The sequence below is a fragment of the Sapajus apella genome, unplaced genomic scaffold (genome assembly GCF_009761245.1).
Source record: "Sapajus apella isolate SASKATOON/1434 unplaced genomic scaffold, GSC_monkey_1.0 scaffold201, whole genome shotgun sequence".
NCBI classification, from domain to species: Eukaryota; Metazoa; Chordata; class Mammalia; order Primates; family Cebidae; genus Sapajus; species Sapajus apella.
The window spans coordinates 749,730-765,575 of NW_022437141.1; the positions used below are offsets into that span (position 1 = coordinate 749,730).

General features: G+C 43.9%; 2 pseudogenes; both read left to right on the plus strand.

The window, feature by feature from the left end:
- Positions 1-12,024: 12,024 nt before the first annotated feature.
- LOC116543957 lies at positions 12,025-12,938 on the plus strand (annotated as a pseudogene).
- Positions 12,939-13,296: 358 nt separating this feature from the next.
- LOC116543972 lies at positions 13,297-15,818 on the plus strand (annotated as a pseudogene).
- Positions 15,819-15,846: the final 28 nt, after the last annotated feature.

Here is a 15,846-nt window from a genome sequence, read left to right on the forward strand (position 1 = left end):
TGGAATATGCAGAAGCAGAAATGATAATCCAATTTCTTTGTTGTTTTGTTTTGGTTTTTGTTGTTGTTGTTTTGGTGTTATTTTATTTTTTTTGAGATGGAGTCTTGCTCTGCTGTCCAGGCTGGAGTACAGTGGCGCAATCTCGGCTCACTGCTACCTTCATGTCCTGGGTTCAAGCGACTCTCCTGCCTCAGCCTCCTGAGTAGCTGGGATTACAGGTGAGTGTTACCATGTCCGGCTAATTTTTATATTTTTAGTAGAGATGGGGTTTCACCATGTTGGTCAGGCTGGTCTTGAACTGCTGATCTCAGGTGATCTGCCTGCCTCAGCCTCCCAAAGTGCTGGGATTACAGGCGTGAACCACCGCACCCAGCCTGGTGTTTTGTTTTTGAGACAGAGTCTGACTCTGTCTGTGGCCCAGGCTGGAGTGCAGTGACACAATCACAGTTCACTGCAGCTTTGACCTGGGGCTCAAGAGATCTTCTGTCCTCCCAACCTGGGAGGAGTAACTAGTACTACATATGTGTGCCACCACTTCCAGCTAATTTTGTAGAAAAATTGTATAGAGATGGGGGTCTCACTATGTAGCCCAGGCTGTCTTGAACTCCTGGGCTCAAGCGATCTTCTCAGCTTGGCCTCCTGAAATGCTGGGATTACAGGCATGAGCCACTGTGCCCATCCCTATAAATGTAAATTTAGTCTGGGTGTAGAAGCACAAATCTGTAGTCAGCTGCTTGAGGGAGTGAGGTGGGAGGATTACTTGAGCCCAGGAGTTTGAGGCCAGCCTGTGACAAACAGCAAAACCCCATCTCTAAAATAAAAACACATACATACATACACACACACACACACACACACACACACACACAGACAGGTGAAAATACCCACATTGTAATAGCCAGTCTCCAAGACGGCCTGCAATGATCCTTGCCTCCTGGTAGTCACACTCACATTAAATAGGGCCATGTAACCAATAGAATATTGAGGAAATGATAATGTGTGACTTCTGAGGCTGTTTTTTGGATCACCTGTTCTTGGGGAAGCCAGCAGTCATTACGTGAGGACACTCAAATATGCTTGTGGAGAGGCTCACATGAAGAGGAACTGAACTTTCTGACTAGCAGCCTGCACCAATTTCCACTCAAGGGATTGTGGCATCCTGCAAGCCCATCTTTCAACCCTAGTCAAGCCTTCAGATGACTGCAACTCACAAGATAATCCATGCCGGAAAAGCCTAGACAAACTGCTCCCCAGTTCCAGACCCACAAAAACAAGAGAGAATAAATGATTAGTGTTGTTTAAAGTCACTAAATTTTGGGCCAGGCATGGTGGCTAACGCCTGTGATCCCAGCACTTTGGGAGGCTGAAGCAGGAGGATCACTTGAGGTCAGAAGTTCAAGACCAGCCTGGCCAACATGGTGAAACCCCATCTCTACTAAAAACACAAAAAAGAAAAAATTAGCTGGGTTTGGTGGCACCTGCCTGTAATCCCAGCTACTTGGGAGGCTGAGGCAGGAGAATCACTTGAAGCTGGGAGGTGGAGGTTGCAGTGAAACGGGATTGTGCCATTGCGTTCCTGTCTGGGGGACACCTGGGTGACTGAACAAGACTCTATCTCAAAAACAAACATACAAACCATTTTCCACTTAACAGACGGACGAAGATCAATTTTACTAGATAGTGCCAAACTGCCTTACATGGGGGTTGTACCAGATTCCTATCTGAGGCGATTTGGCACTAGCGAGCAAAATTACAAATGTACACATCTTTCCACATGGCAGTCCCACTTCTAGGAGTTATTCTATAGACATACTCACATGTGTGACAGAATTTGTATAATAAAGGTATCTGCCACAGCAATACCAAAAGATCAAAAGCAACCAAAATATTAATAATAGTAGATTAAATAAATTATGGTGTAGTCACACTGTGCAACATATGAAACCCTAAAAAATGAAAATACTGTAAAATATAAATGTATTTAGGGAGTCCTAGCCAGATCAATCAGCAAGAAAAGTAAAGAGAAAGTCGAATATCTCTCTTTACTGATGATATGATTCTATACCTAGAAAACCCTGAGGACTCCACCAAAAGGCTCCTAGACCAATAAATGACTTTAATAAAATTTTAGGATTAAAAAAAATCAACACACAAAAATCAGTAGCATTTCTATGCACCAATAATGTTCAAGCTGAGAGCCAAATCAAGAATGTGGTCCCATGTACAACAGCCACACACACAAGGCCAGGCGGTGGCTCACGCCTGTAATCCCAGCACTTTGGGAGGCCAAGGCGGGTGGATCACTTGAGGCCAGGAGTTCGAGACCAGCCTGGACAACATGGTGAAACCCTGTCTCCACTAAACATACAAAAATTATCCTGGCATGGTTGTGCATTCCTGTAATCCCAGCTACTCAGGTGGCTGAGGCACGAGGATCACTTGAACCCAGGAGGCGAAGGTTGCAGTGAGTCGAGATCACACCACTGCATTCCAGCCTGGGTGACAAAGTGACACTCTGTCTCAAAAAAAAAAAAAAAAAAAAGCCACACACACCAAACAATACCCAGGAATACATCATCTAACGAAGGAGGTAAAAGGTATCTACAGGAACTATAAAACACTGCTGCTGAAAGAAATAATAAAAAACACAAACAAATAGAAAAACATTCCATGATCATGAATTGGAAGAATCAATATCATTAAAATGTCCATACTGTGCAAAGCAATCTACAGATTCAGTGCTATTCCTATCAAATTACCAATGTCATTTTACACAGAATCAGAAAAAAGCTATACTAAAATTCATACAGAACAACAACAACGAAAAAGAGTTTGAATAGCCAAAGCAATCCTAAGCAAAAAGAACAAAGCCAGAGGCATCGCATTACCCTGACTTCAAACTAAACAAGGCTACAGTAACCAAAACAACATGGTAGTGGCACAGAAATAGACACATAGATCAATGGAACAGAATAGAGAACCCCAAAATAAAGCTATACACCTACAAGTAACGGGGAAAGGACTCCCTGTTCAATAAATGATACTGGGAAAACTGGTTAACTACATACAGAAGAATGAAACTGGACCCCTCTCACAAGATACAAAATTAACTCAAGATGGATTAAAGACTTAAATGTAAGACATCAAAGAAAAAATTCTGGAATAAAACCTAAGAAATACTCTCTGGATATCAGCTTAAGTCCTCAAAAGCAATTACAAAAAAAAACCAAAAATTGACGACTGGGACCTAATTAAAGAGCTTCTGCGCAGCAAAAGAAACTATCGGTGGAGTAAACAACCTACAGAATGGGAGAAAATATTTGCAAACTATGCATCTGACAAAGGACTAATATCCAGAATCCATAAGGAACTTAAATAAATAAATGACAACAACAACAAAACAATTAAAAAGTGGGCAAAGGCCGGCTGCAATAGCTCACGCCTGTAATCCTAGCACTTTGGGAGGCCAAGGTGGGAGGCTTACTTGAGCTCAGGAGTTCAAGATCAGCCTGGGCAAAATAGGGAGGCCCCATCTATACAAAAATTTTAAAAAATTAGCTAGGCATGGTGGCATATGCCTGTGGCCCTGGCTACTTAGGAGGCTGAGGTAGGAGGATCACTTGGGCTGGAAGGTCAAGTCTGCAGTGAACCAAGATCATGCCACTGCACTCCAGCCCGAGCAACAGTGCAAGAAGACCTTGTCTCAAAAAAAAAAAAGAAAAGAAAAAGAAAAAAGTAGGCAAAGAAAATGAGCAGACATTTCTTGAAAGAAGACATACAAGTGGCCAGCAAACATGAAAAACTGCCTAACAGCATTGACCATCAGAGAAACGTAAATGAAAACCACAGTGAGATACCATCTCATACCAGTCAGAATGGCTATTATTAAAAAGCCAAAAGATTATAGATGTTGGCCAGGTTGTGGAGAAAGGGTAATGCTTAGATACTGTTGGTGAGAATGCAAATTAGTTCAGCCCCTGTGAAAAGCAGTGTGGAGATTTCTCAAAGAACTAAAAATAGAACCATCACGTGACTCAGGAATCCCATTACTTGGTATATACTCAAAGGAAAATAAACCATTCTACCAGAAAGATACCTGTGCTATGTTTATGACAGCACTATTCACAGTAGCAAAGACATGGAAACAAACTAGGTGCCCATGAATGGTGGATTGGATCAAGTAAATGTGGTACATATACACCATGGGATACTATGCAGCCATAAAAAATAATGAAATCATGTCTTTTGCAGCAATTTGAGTGCAGCTGGAGGCCATTCTCCTAAGCAAATTAGCACAGAAACAGAAAACCAAATATTGCATGATCTCACATTTAAGTGGGAGGTAAACCCTGGATACACATGGACATAAAGATGAGAACAATAGACACTGGGGACTCCAAAAGGAGGGGAAAGTGGGTATTATGTTCACTGTCTGGGTGATGGGATCACTAGAAGCCCAGGCCAGGTGTGGTGGCTGATGCCTGTAATCCCAGCACTTGGGAGACCAAGGCAAGAGGATCACTTGAGCCCAGGGGTTTGAGACCAGCCTGGGCAACGTAGGGAGAACCCTTCTCTACAAGAAATAAAATAAAAAATTAGCCGAGCATTAGGTGTGCACCTGTGGTCCCAGCTATTGGAAAAGCTGAGGTGAGAGGGTAGCTTGAGCCCAGGAGGTCGAGGCTGCAGTGAGCTGTGATTGCCCCACTGCTGTTCGACCTGGGCCACAGAGGGAGACTCTGACACACACATACACACACACACACACACACCCACCCCAAACTGCAGCATCACACAATATATGTACCCTTGTAAGAAACTTGCACATGTACCCCAAAATCTAAAATTTAAATTTAGGCCAGGTGTGATAGCTCATGCCTGTAATCCCAGCAATTTGGGAGGCGAGACAGGCAGACTGCTTGAGCCCAGGAGTTCAAGACCAACCCAGGCAAGGTGGTGAAACCCTTTCTCTATACAAATGCAAAAACTAACCAGGTGTGGTGGTGTGTGCTTGTAATCCCAGCCACTCCAGCCTGGGAGACAGAGTGAGAAGTTGCCTAAAAATAATAAACTTTAAATTAAAAACATCACATTTAACCTTCATGTTAGACTGAGAGCCTCAAATTGAATAAAAAAGAAGTCCAGCTATATGTTTACCTAAGAAATACCTATAAAATAATGACACAGAAAAGTTGACTGAAAAGGAATGCAGATATATTTATTTCACAAATACACATGGAGTGCTTATTAGATGTTCAGTGCACTTTAAAAATAGTTTAATCTTTGTAACAACCCTATGAAGTAGACAGTAACTATCCCCATTTTATAGAAGAGATAGCTGAGATTATAAGTTGCCTGAGATCACACAACCAGAAAGTGTTAGACTGGGATTTGAACCCAAGCAGCCTGACTTCAGATTCCATGTTTTTAACATTGCTGTCTACTGCTTCTTAATTTAGCTGGCAAAATGAAGAAAGAAAACTAATATAGTAACATTAAAATCTGACACAACAGACTTTATTATTATTATTATTATTGAGACGGAGTCTTGCTCTGTTGCCAGGCTGGAGTGCAATGGCATGATCTCAGCTCACTGCGACTTCCACCTCCCGGGTTCAAGTGATTTTCCTGCCTCAGCCTCCCAAGTAGCTAGGACTACATGTGGGCACCACCACGCCCAGCTAATTTTTGTATTTTTAGTAGAGATGAGGTTTCACCATGTTGGCCAGGCTGGTCTGGAACTCCTGACCTCAGGTGAGCCACCTGCCTCGGCCTCCCAAAATGCTGGGATTACAGGGGTGAGCCACTGCATCTGGCACACAAGACTTTAAAAGACAAAGAGGCTGGGCGTGGCAGTGACTCACAGCTGTAATCCCAGCATTTTGGGAGGCCGCGGCGGGTGGCTCACCTGAGGTCAGGAGTTTGAGATCAGCCTGGCTAACATGGAGAAACCTCATTCCTACTAAAATACAAATATTAGCCAGGTGTGGTGGTGCATGTCTGTAATCCCAGTTACTCTGGAGGCTAAGACAGGAGAGTCGCCTGAACCTGGGAGGTGAAGGTTGCAGTGAGCTGAGATCTCAGCACTGCACTCCAGCCTAGGCAACAGAGTGAGACTCTGTCAAAAAAAAAAAAAAAAAAAAAAGGCTCATGCCTGTAATCCCAGCACTTTGGAACACTGAGGCAGGTGGATCATCTGAGGTCATGAATTTGAGAGTAGCCTGACCAATATGATGAAACCCCGTCTCTACTAAAAATACAAAATTAGCTGGGCATGGTGGCGCATGCCTATAATCCCAGCTACTCAAGAGGATGAGGCAGGAGAATCGTTTGAACCTGGGAGGTGGAGGATGAGGTGAGCCAAGACTGTGCCACTACACTCCAGCCTGGGCAACAGAGCGAAACTCCATCTTAAAAAAAAAAAAAAAAGAAAAAAAAGAGTTACAGGCATACCTCAGAGATATTGAGACCATCATAACAAAATGAATCACAAAAGTTTATGAGTCACACAATTCTTTTTGGTTTCCTAGTCTATGTAAGTTATGTTTAAACTGTAATTTAGTCTAATAAGTAGGCAATAGCATTATGTCTAAAAAACCAATGTATACATCTTAACTTAAAATACTTTATTTTTTTAAGATGGAGTTTTGCCCTGTCACCCAGGATGGAGTGCAGTGGCACAATCCTGGCTCACTGCAACCTCTGCCTCCTGGGTTCAAGTGATTCTCCTGTCCCAGCCTCCCAAGTAGCTGGAATTACAGGCACCCGCCACAACACCCAACTAATTTTTGTATTTTTAGTAGAGATGGGGTTTCACTGTGTTGGCCAGGCTGGCCCTGAACTCCTGACCTTGTGATCTCCCCACCTCAGTCTCCCAAAGTGCTGGGATTACAAGCGTGAGCCACCAGACCTGGCCAATATTTTATTTTTAATTAAGTGCTGTGAATGTGCCACTGCACTTCATTCAGCCTGGGCAACAGAGCAAGATTCTGTCTGTCAAAACAAAAATAAAAACAAAACACCCACAAAATTGTATTAATCCTGCAAGAGGGCTGTGAAAAGAAATAAACTTTAAAAATGCTTTATTGTTAAAAACTGCTCATGATCATCTGAGCCTTCAGTGAGTCACAATCTTTTTGCTGCTGGAGGGTCTTGCCTTGGTGTTGATGGCTGTTGATTGACTGATTAGGGTGGTGGGTGCTGAAGGTTGGGGTGGCTATAGTGATTTTATTTTTTTGAGACATAGTTTTGTTCTTGTCGCCCAGTCTAGAGTGCAATGTTGCAATCTTGGCTCATTGCAACTTCCACCTCCCCGGTTCAAGCGATTCACCTGCCTCGGCCTCCTGAGTAGCTGGGATTACAGGCGCCATCACCACCACGCCCAGCTAATTTTTGTATTTTTAGTAGAGACAGGGTTTCACTGTGTTAGCCAGGCTGGTCTCGAACTCCTGACCTCAGGCGATCCACCCGCCTTGGCCTCCCAAAGTGCTGGGGTTACAGGTGTGAGGCACTGCGCCTGGTTTGATTGGCTGTTTCTTTCACTCTTCTTCTGTCTGTAGCATAGGATACTGTTTGATGGCATTTTACTAACAGTAGAACTTCTTTCAAAATTGGAGTCAGTTCTCTCAAGCACTGGCACTGCTTTCTCAACTAAGTTTATGTGATATCCTAAATCTTTTGTTGTTATTTCAACAATGTTTGCAGCATCTCTACCAGGAGTAGATTCTGCCTCAATAAACCTCAGAGATCCCAGCTCAAAACAAAACAAAACAAAACACCAAGGAGAGGGAGAGAGACAGGAGAACATTTAGTCAGTGGAACAGTCAAAACATTTATTAAATTCGCCATCTTATCTGGGTGTGGTTTGTGGCACCCCAAAACAATTCAGATAGTAACATCAAAGATCATGGATCACCATAACAGTTACAATAATAACAAAAATGCTTGAAGTACTGTGAGAATTGCCAAAACATGACACAGACACACAAAGTGAGCATATGCAGTTGGAAAAGTGGCACCAATAGGCTGCTTGACTTAGGGTTGCCACAAACCTTCAGTTTGCAAAAAAACACACAATCTCTGGGAAGTGCAATGACGCAAAGCACAATAAAACAAAGTATGCCAGTGTTAGGGATTCAGATGTCATTCCTTGATGATGAAAGAAACAATTCACCAGGAATTATAATAACCTAGTACTTACATTAATCTAATAACACAACCTCAAAAAACCCAGAAATTGACAGAAATTCCAGGGAAGACTAAAATATCTAAAAATCCAACGGGACATTTTAACATCCTTTTCCCCAAAACTGATAGACGGAACAAAAATATAACAAGATTAGTAACATATTGGAGATTAAACAATATAACAAAATTTATCTAACATACATATATAAAATCTTATAGCCAACAATTAGATATTATTTCAACCACACATTGAACATTATAAAAATTGACTTATGCTAGGCCATCAAAATGTCAACCAGTGCCATCAAATCAACACCATCCAGAACATATCCTATAAGCACAATATAATGAAGTTAGAAATCAATGACAAGAATTTAAAAAAAAAGTGGGGGAGGGCTGGGCAACGGTGGCTCATGCCTGTAATCCCAGCACTTTAGGTGGATGGATTGCTTGAGGCCAGGACTTTGAGATCAGCCTGGTCAACATGGTGAAATCCTGTCTACCAAAAAAAAAACAAAAATAAAAAATAAGATGTCAAATTTTATATTTTACCACAATTAAAAATAAAAAAAATAAATAAGTGGAGGTAGTAATGAAAAACCTTCAGCTACAGTATTTTTATTAAGGATTTTTTGTATACCACAAATAATAAATATTTATATTATCTACTACTTCTTTTTTTTTTTTTTTTTTAAGACAGAGTCTTGCTCTGTTGCCCAGGCCTGGAGTGCAGTGGCTTGATCTTGGCTCACAGCAACCTCTGCCTCTCGGGTTCAAGCAATTCTCCTTCAGCCTCCTGAGTAGCTGAGATTACAGATGCCCACCACCTTGCTTGGCTAATTTTTGTATTTTTAGTAGAGACCGGATTTCACTATGTTGGCCAGGCTGGTTTTGAACTTCAGACCTCAGTGATCCACCCACCTTGGCCTCCCAAAATGCTGGGATTACAGGTGTGAGCCACCATGCCCAGCCTACTTCATTTAACAGTTCTCTCCTTTTTGTAGTTCTCTTTTTGTATGTTTTATGATGGACATACTAATTTGATATAGCAGTTCATATAAATAATTCATAAACAGCTACATATTAGTGCATTAGGGGCACATGTTGAAAATATTTTTACTGCTAAGTGTATGTGGCAAAACTGTTTGATGCTCACTGGTCTAGAGGAACTTTAGGGGACTACCTAAGAATGTGAACTGATGCACTGACTGGAAAACTAGGAACTCACCTAACTGTCCATCAACAGAGGAATGATCAACGATCAGCTGGAGTATATTAAAGCAATGGAATACTACACAGTGGTTTAAATAGATGGATAAGAGCTACATGTATCAACATGGGTAAATATATATATATATATATTTTCTTTCTTTCTTTCCTTTCTTCTTTTTTTTTTTCTTTTTTTTTTTTTTTTTTTTCTTTTTTTGACAAAGTCTTGCTCTGTGGCCCAGGCTGAAGTGCAGTGGCACAATCTTGGCTCACTGCAACCTCTGCCTCCCAGGTTCAAGTTATTCTCCTGACTCAGCCTCCTGAGTAGCTAGGATTACAGGCATATGCTACCACACCCAGTTAATGTTTGTATTTTTTAGCAGAGATGGGGTTTCATCATGTTGGTGAGGCTAGTCTTGAACTCTTGACCTCAGGTGATCCACTTGCCTCAGCCTCCCAAAGTGCTGGGATTACAGGCATGAGCAACTGTGCCTGGCCCAACATGGGTGAATATTTTAAACAACCTTGAATGAAAAAGCACATTGTAGAATGAAAAGTACAATATTTACAATGATGTGATATACTATGGATACATCCATATGTTGTAACATGTATTACATATGTAGTAATGTGTACTATGTTTAAAAACATTCAAGAGGAAAATAAACACCAAATTCAGAAATAGTGGTTACAACAGGAGAGAGAGGGAAGAAAGTGAGGTTGGACAAAGGGCTTCAAATATGCTTTAGTTCTTTTAAAAAAAGATACAAAGTAAATAAATATAACAGCTCAAAACTAGTCTCCTTTAGTTCTCCTCCTCAGTGACAACCATCCTCACACATCCCTGGCCTATCTTTCCAGAGACATTCTATGCACATGCAAGGATACATATGTACATGTATCCCCCACCCCACCTTCTTTTTAACTAGTGATGGTGGCAAACATTCCACATTGTTGAGCTGCATTTTTTTTTTTTTTTTTGAGACGTAGCCTCACTCTTGTCAGCGAGGCTGGAGTACAGTGGTGCAATCTAGGCTTACCACAACCTTCGCCTCCTGAGTTCAAGTGATTCTCATACCTCCTGCGTAGCTGAGATTACAGGCGCCTGCCACCATGCCCAGATAATTTTTGTATTTTTAGTAGAGATGGGGTTTCACCATGTTGGCCAAGTTGGTCTCGAACTCCTGACCTCAGGTGATCCACCCTCCTCAGCCTCCCAAAGTACGGGGATTACAAGTGTGAGCCACCGCCCCAGCTGAGCTGCACTTTTTAAACAATGTATCTTAAACTTTGATACATGTCAGTGCATAAAGAGCTTCTTTGTTTCTTTTTCTCACTCTGTAGCCCAGGCTGGAGAGCAATGACATGATCTCAGCTCACTGCAACTTCTTCCTCCTGGATTCAAGCGATTCTCCTGCCTCAGCCTCTGGAGTAGCTGGGATTATAGGTGCTCGCCACCGTGCCCAGTTAATTTTTGTATTTTTAGTAAAGATGGGTTTCACCATGGTGGCCAGGTTGGTCTCAAACTCCTGATCTCAGGTGATTCACCTGCCTTGGCCTCCCAATGTGTTGGGATTACAGGCGTGAGCCACGGCACCCAGCCTGTCTCCTTATCTTTAACATATGGACAATAAAAGCAACTCCTCACAGGGCTACAGGGAGGATTACAAGAGATAGCTAATGGAAAGCTCTTGGCACAGTGCCTGGCAGAGAGTGGTGTAGGTTCCTCAAAGAATAGTCCCATGCACCCATTGAATCAATGAGTGAGTGGAAGAAATGACTTGAGGTTGCCTGTTTATTTACTGAGCGCCTACCATGTGTCCTGTACAGCGATAAGCACAGCACTGTTAATGCAGAGAAGCCACCGCAGCGCGCCCTAGCGTTCTTAACACAGACTGCAAGGAATCAGGGAAGGTTTTCTGCAATGTGAATTTTGATGGAGAAGGGCTTGTAGGGGTGAACATGGCTTGTAGGGGTGAACATGGTACCCGTCAGTAGCGACGAGGGTATTCCGGACGGTCAGGAGGTTCCTGCTCCACAGCTGTGTGGGAGTGGGCGGTCAGCATCCCATGGCGCGCAGGGAAGGCAGGCAGCTCGGTTGGGTAGAAGAAGCTCTGGAATCCATGCTAAGCTTCAGTCCTCTATGCCGCATGACTTTGGCCAAGTTACTGAATGTCTCTCTACTTCCCCGACTGTAGAGAGTCTGTTAAGAATACTCACATGCCGGGGAGGAGGTGGGGAAACGGGGAGGGGCAGGTGTCGCTGGAGGGAAGGAGCGAACCGGAGAGCGTCGTCCAGAGAGAGGTGACGGCGGCAAAACGGCAGACCGATTCTCCCGCTTCTACGAGGACCAACACTTCTCGGGTAATCACTTTGATCAATATGAGGAAGGACACTTGGAAACTGAACAAGCATCACTTGACAAACCTATAGAATCGAAATTTCCAAGGAAACTATATTTCTTATATTGATGGAAATGTATGGAAAGCATACAGTTGGACCGAGAAACTAATTCTCAATGAAAATTATTTGACTGAATTACATAAGGATTCATTTGAAGGCCTGCTATCCCTCCAGTATTTAGATTTATCCTGCAATAAAATACAGTCTATTGAAAGACACACATTTGAACCACTACCATTTTTACAGTTTATAAATCTTGGTTGCAATTTACTCACAGAACTGACCTTTGGAACATTTCAGGCCTGGCACGGAATGCAGTTTTTACACAAGTGAGACCTGTGTATTTCCCAAAGGAATAGTACTTTATGGAGTCTGATGGTGATTTATTAGCATTCTCAATCGCAATCCTCTAACAACTGTTGAAGATCCATATTTGTTTAAATTGCCAGCATTAAAATATCTAGACATGGGAACAACACAAGTCTCACTTACAACGGTTAAGAACATCCTCCTGATGACTCTTGAATTGAAAAAACTGATCTTACCTGGCCATATGGACTGCTGCCTCTGCCAATTTAAAAATTTAAAAATAGCATTGAGGTTGTCTGCAAGATGGTCAAGCTGCATTGCAACAGTGCATGGCTGACAAACACCATATATTGTCTTGAAGAAGCATCTATAGGGAATCCCGAAGGAGCGTTCATGAAGGTGTTACAAGCCTGGAAGAAGCACACGCGCACTGAGCTGACTATTGAGCTGGAGACGCCCTCAGACAGCAACAGCACCAACTTGTCAGGCTTTGGGAGTGCGCAGCTAGACCTCAATGATGAAAGTGATGTTATCTGTGCACTAAGAAGATGTGGAATCAATGTTGTTACCGTTCATTAAACTGCATTTTTCAGATTCACAAGATGGTGACAGGCCCCTGGGTATTTTGAAAAGCAATACAAAGAGCCCCTCTCTTCAACCTGCATCCAACAACTCAACTTATGAAAATAAATTGAGAAAGCTGTATTTTCTGGAAAATGTGTTAGATGCAGAAATTCAAGAAAAAAATCAATGAGGTTAAAAGGGAAGAAAAAACTGCCATGCTTGTACAGTCCAGCCTTTTTGGTCCCAATTTTTAAAAATTATTTTATTCTTTTTTATTTTTTAGAGACGGGATCTCACTATGTTGCCCAGGCTGGAGTGCAGTGGTGATTCACAGGCGCAATCCCACTACTGATCAGCACGGGAGTTTTGACCTGCTCCGTTTCCGATCTGGGCCGGTTCACCCCTCCTTAGGCAACCTGGTGGTCCCCCGCTCCCGGGACGTCACCATATTGATGCCGAACTTAGTGTGGACACCCGATCGGCATAGTGCACTACAGCCTAGAACTCCTGGGCTCAAGCGATCCTCCCACCTCAGCCTCCCGGGTAGCTGGGACTACAGGCACTCGCCACTGCGCCTGGCTTAGGTCCCAAATATAAACGGATCAAATTTTTCAGACAAAATGAGAAACTGCCCAACCACAGGAAAACAACTTGGCAAAGATTCAAAGTGTAGGCAGAAGCCTGCAGAGAGCCAACAGAGTCCTCATGGGCCCAAGGAGCATCCAGAAAAGGCACTTCAAAGGGGGGAAAGCAGAGCATCAGGAGGGAACAGAGTGCCCAGGCATTTGTGGAAAACACTGCCAAAGGAAAAAGGCCTGGGAGTGCAGCCCCAAGCGAGCTGGAACAGCCTCACGTGGTGCAGAGGCCTGAGAAGTTAGTGCGAGAAGTTAGTCTACACCAAGCCTTCGTTCACCCAAGAGCTAAGACAGCGGTCTCCTCTTTGCTGATACCCTTCTCCATGGGCGGGCCCTCCGCCTCCACCCCTGCAAAAGCCCTACCAGAGGTCAGAAACAGATCGAAAGACTTAACCCACACCATTTTGTTTTTAGAAAATGCAAAGGCTAGAGTTAAAAATATGAAGGCTGCTAAACCATTCATACATTCCAGAAAAAAATACCACTGCTTTCATAAAACTCGCTCCCATGTGGTCCACACAACACCCAAGGCCAAAAAGAGTCGAAAGTTCAGAAAGAAAAGTTCTCTTAACAGGCTGATGCTCGCGAAGAGGGCTCCGTTCTCTGCAGTGAAGAACCTCATAAATTCCCCTTCAAAAGGGGCTTTTTCATATTTAGGAGACTTGAGTCCTTTTCCAGAAACATTTGCTCCTTCAGAACATTCTGTAGAAAACACTAATGTTAAAAACACCACTGCAGGAAACGCCTTTGAAGGAAACATTTTTATGGGAAAGACTGCAATGCCAGAAGGCACCATCTCTGAAAACACAATCTACAATAATTCTCCTGAGGCAGATTCTGCTGGGACTGCATTCAACTTAGAGCCAACTGTTAAACAAACCAATGAAACACAATGGGAATACAACAACGTGGGCACTGACCTGCTCCCTAAGCCCCAAAACTTCAATTACCCATTGCTCTCCTCCCCAGGTGATCAGATTGAAATTCAGCCCCTCATCCTCATTTGTCATGTTATCCGGAGCTTGAAGGTGGACTGCTCTGAGACCCGTGTGCAATTAGCCTATGCTAAGCTCATCTCCAGCACAGGCCTCCTGATGAAGCTTCTCAGTGAACAGCAAGAAGTAAAGGTGTCCAAGGCAGAATGGGATACGGACCAGTGGAAAACTGAGAACTATATCAATGAGAGCACAGAAGCCCAGAGTGAACAGAAAGAGCAGAAGTCAAGTGAGCTCTCTTAGGAAGCTGCAGGATATGGCTATAACAACAAACTTATCTTGGCAATATCTGCGACTTTATAGTGGACAGTAATTTTCTGTCAATAAATTGAGATTTATTCTCACAGAAGGGCATCAAAGGAAGATGAAGAAGGATCCTCAAGGGGCATTTCCAGATTTCTGCCACACAGGAGTTACTCATCGCAAAGTGGCTTTTTCTCATTAAGATGGCCGCTCTGGCTTAGGGATACGTACAGACCTCTCAGTGCCACACGCGTGAAAAACATGGCACAAAAGCTGCATGACAAGGAGTCTTTCAATGAGGACGAGATCTTCAACAGGGACACTGGGGACAGCGAAGCCCCAACAGAGAAGACCCCAGCCGGAGAGTCTGCTGCTGAGGGGGAAAAGAGTGTGGCCCTGCCGTAGGAGAACACTGAGTGACTCCAGCCCACCTCAGGCCTCCAGCAAAATACTTACTTTTCTATTATCAAAGAATATAACTAATGCTAGCCATGCAGTATGACATTTAAATGTGTAGTTAAATATTTATGCATAAATAACAAGGGCCATCAGAAAGAAAAACAGGACTGAAGCCAGTGGCCCACAAATCCACCAGAGGCAGCAGGCAGGGGAAGCACATCCACCAGAGGCAGTGGGCAGGGGAAGCACATCCACCAGAGGCAGTGGGCAGGCGAAGCACATCCACCAGAGGCAGCGGGCAGGGGACGCACAGCAGGCAGGGTAAGCACATCCACCAGAGGCAGCGGGCAGAGGAAGCACATCCATCAGAGGCAGCGGGCAGGCGACGCACAGCAGGCAGGGGAAGGACATCCACCAGAGGCAGTGGGCAGGGGAAGCACATCCACCACAGGCAGCGGGCAGGGGACGCACAGCAGGCAGGGTAAGCACATCCACCAGAGGCAGCGGGCAGAGGAAGCACATCCATCAGAGGCAGCGGGCAGGGGACGCACAGCAGGCAGGGGAAGGACATCCACCAGAGGCAGCTGGCAGGGGAAGCACATCCACCAGAGGCAGCGGGCAGAGGAAGCACATCCACCAGAGGCAGCGGGCAGAGGAAGCACATCCACCAGAGGCAGCGGGCCGGGGAAGCACAGCAGACAGGGGAAGGACATCCACCAGAGGCAGCGGGCAGGGGAAGCACATCCACCAGAGGCAGCGGGCAGGGGAGGCACAGGGCCATCTTGCCCTCCCCCGTTTCCCAGTCTAATTAGTCACCCAGACCTGAAAACATACCCTCAGGGAGTGGAGATTTTACAATTAAATACCATTGTTCTTGAAAAAAAAAAAAAAAAAAAAAAAAAAAA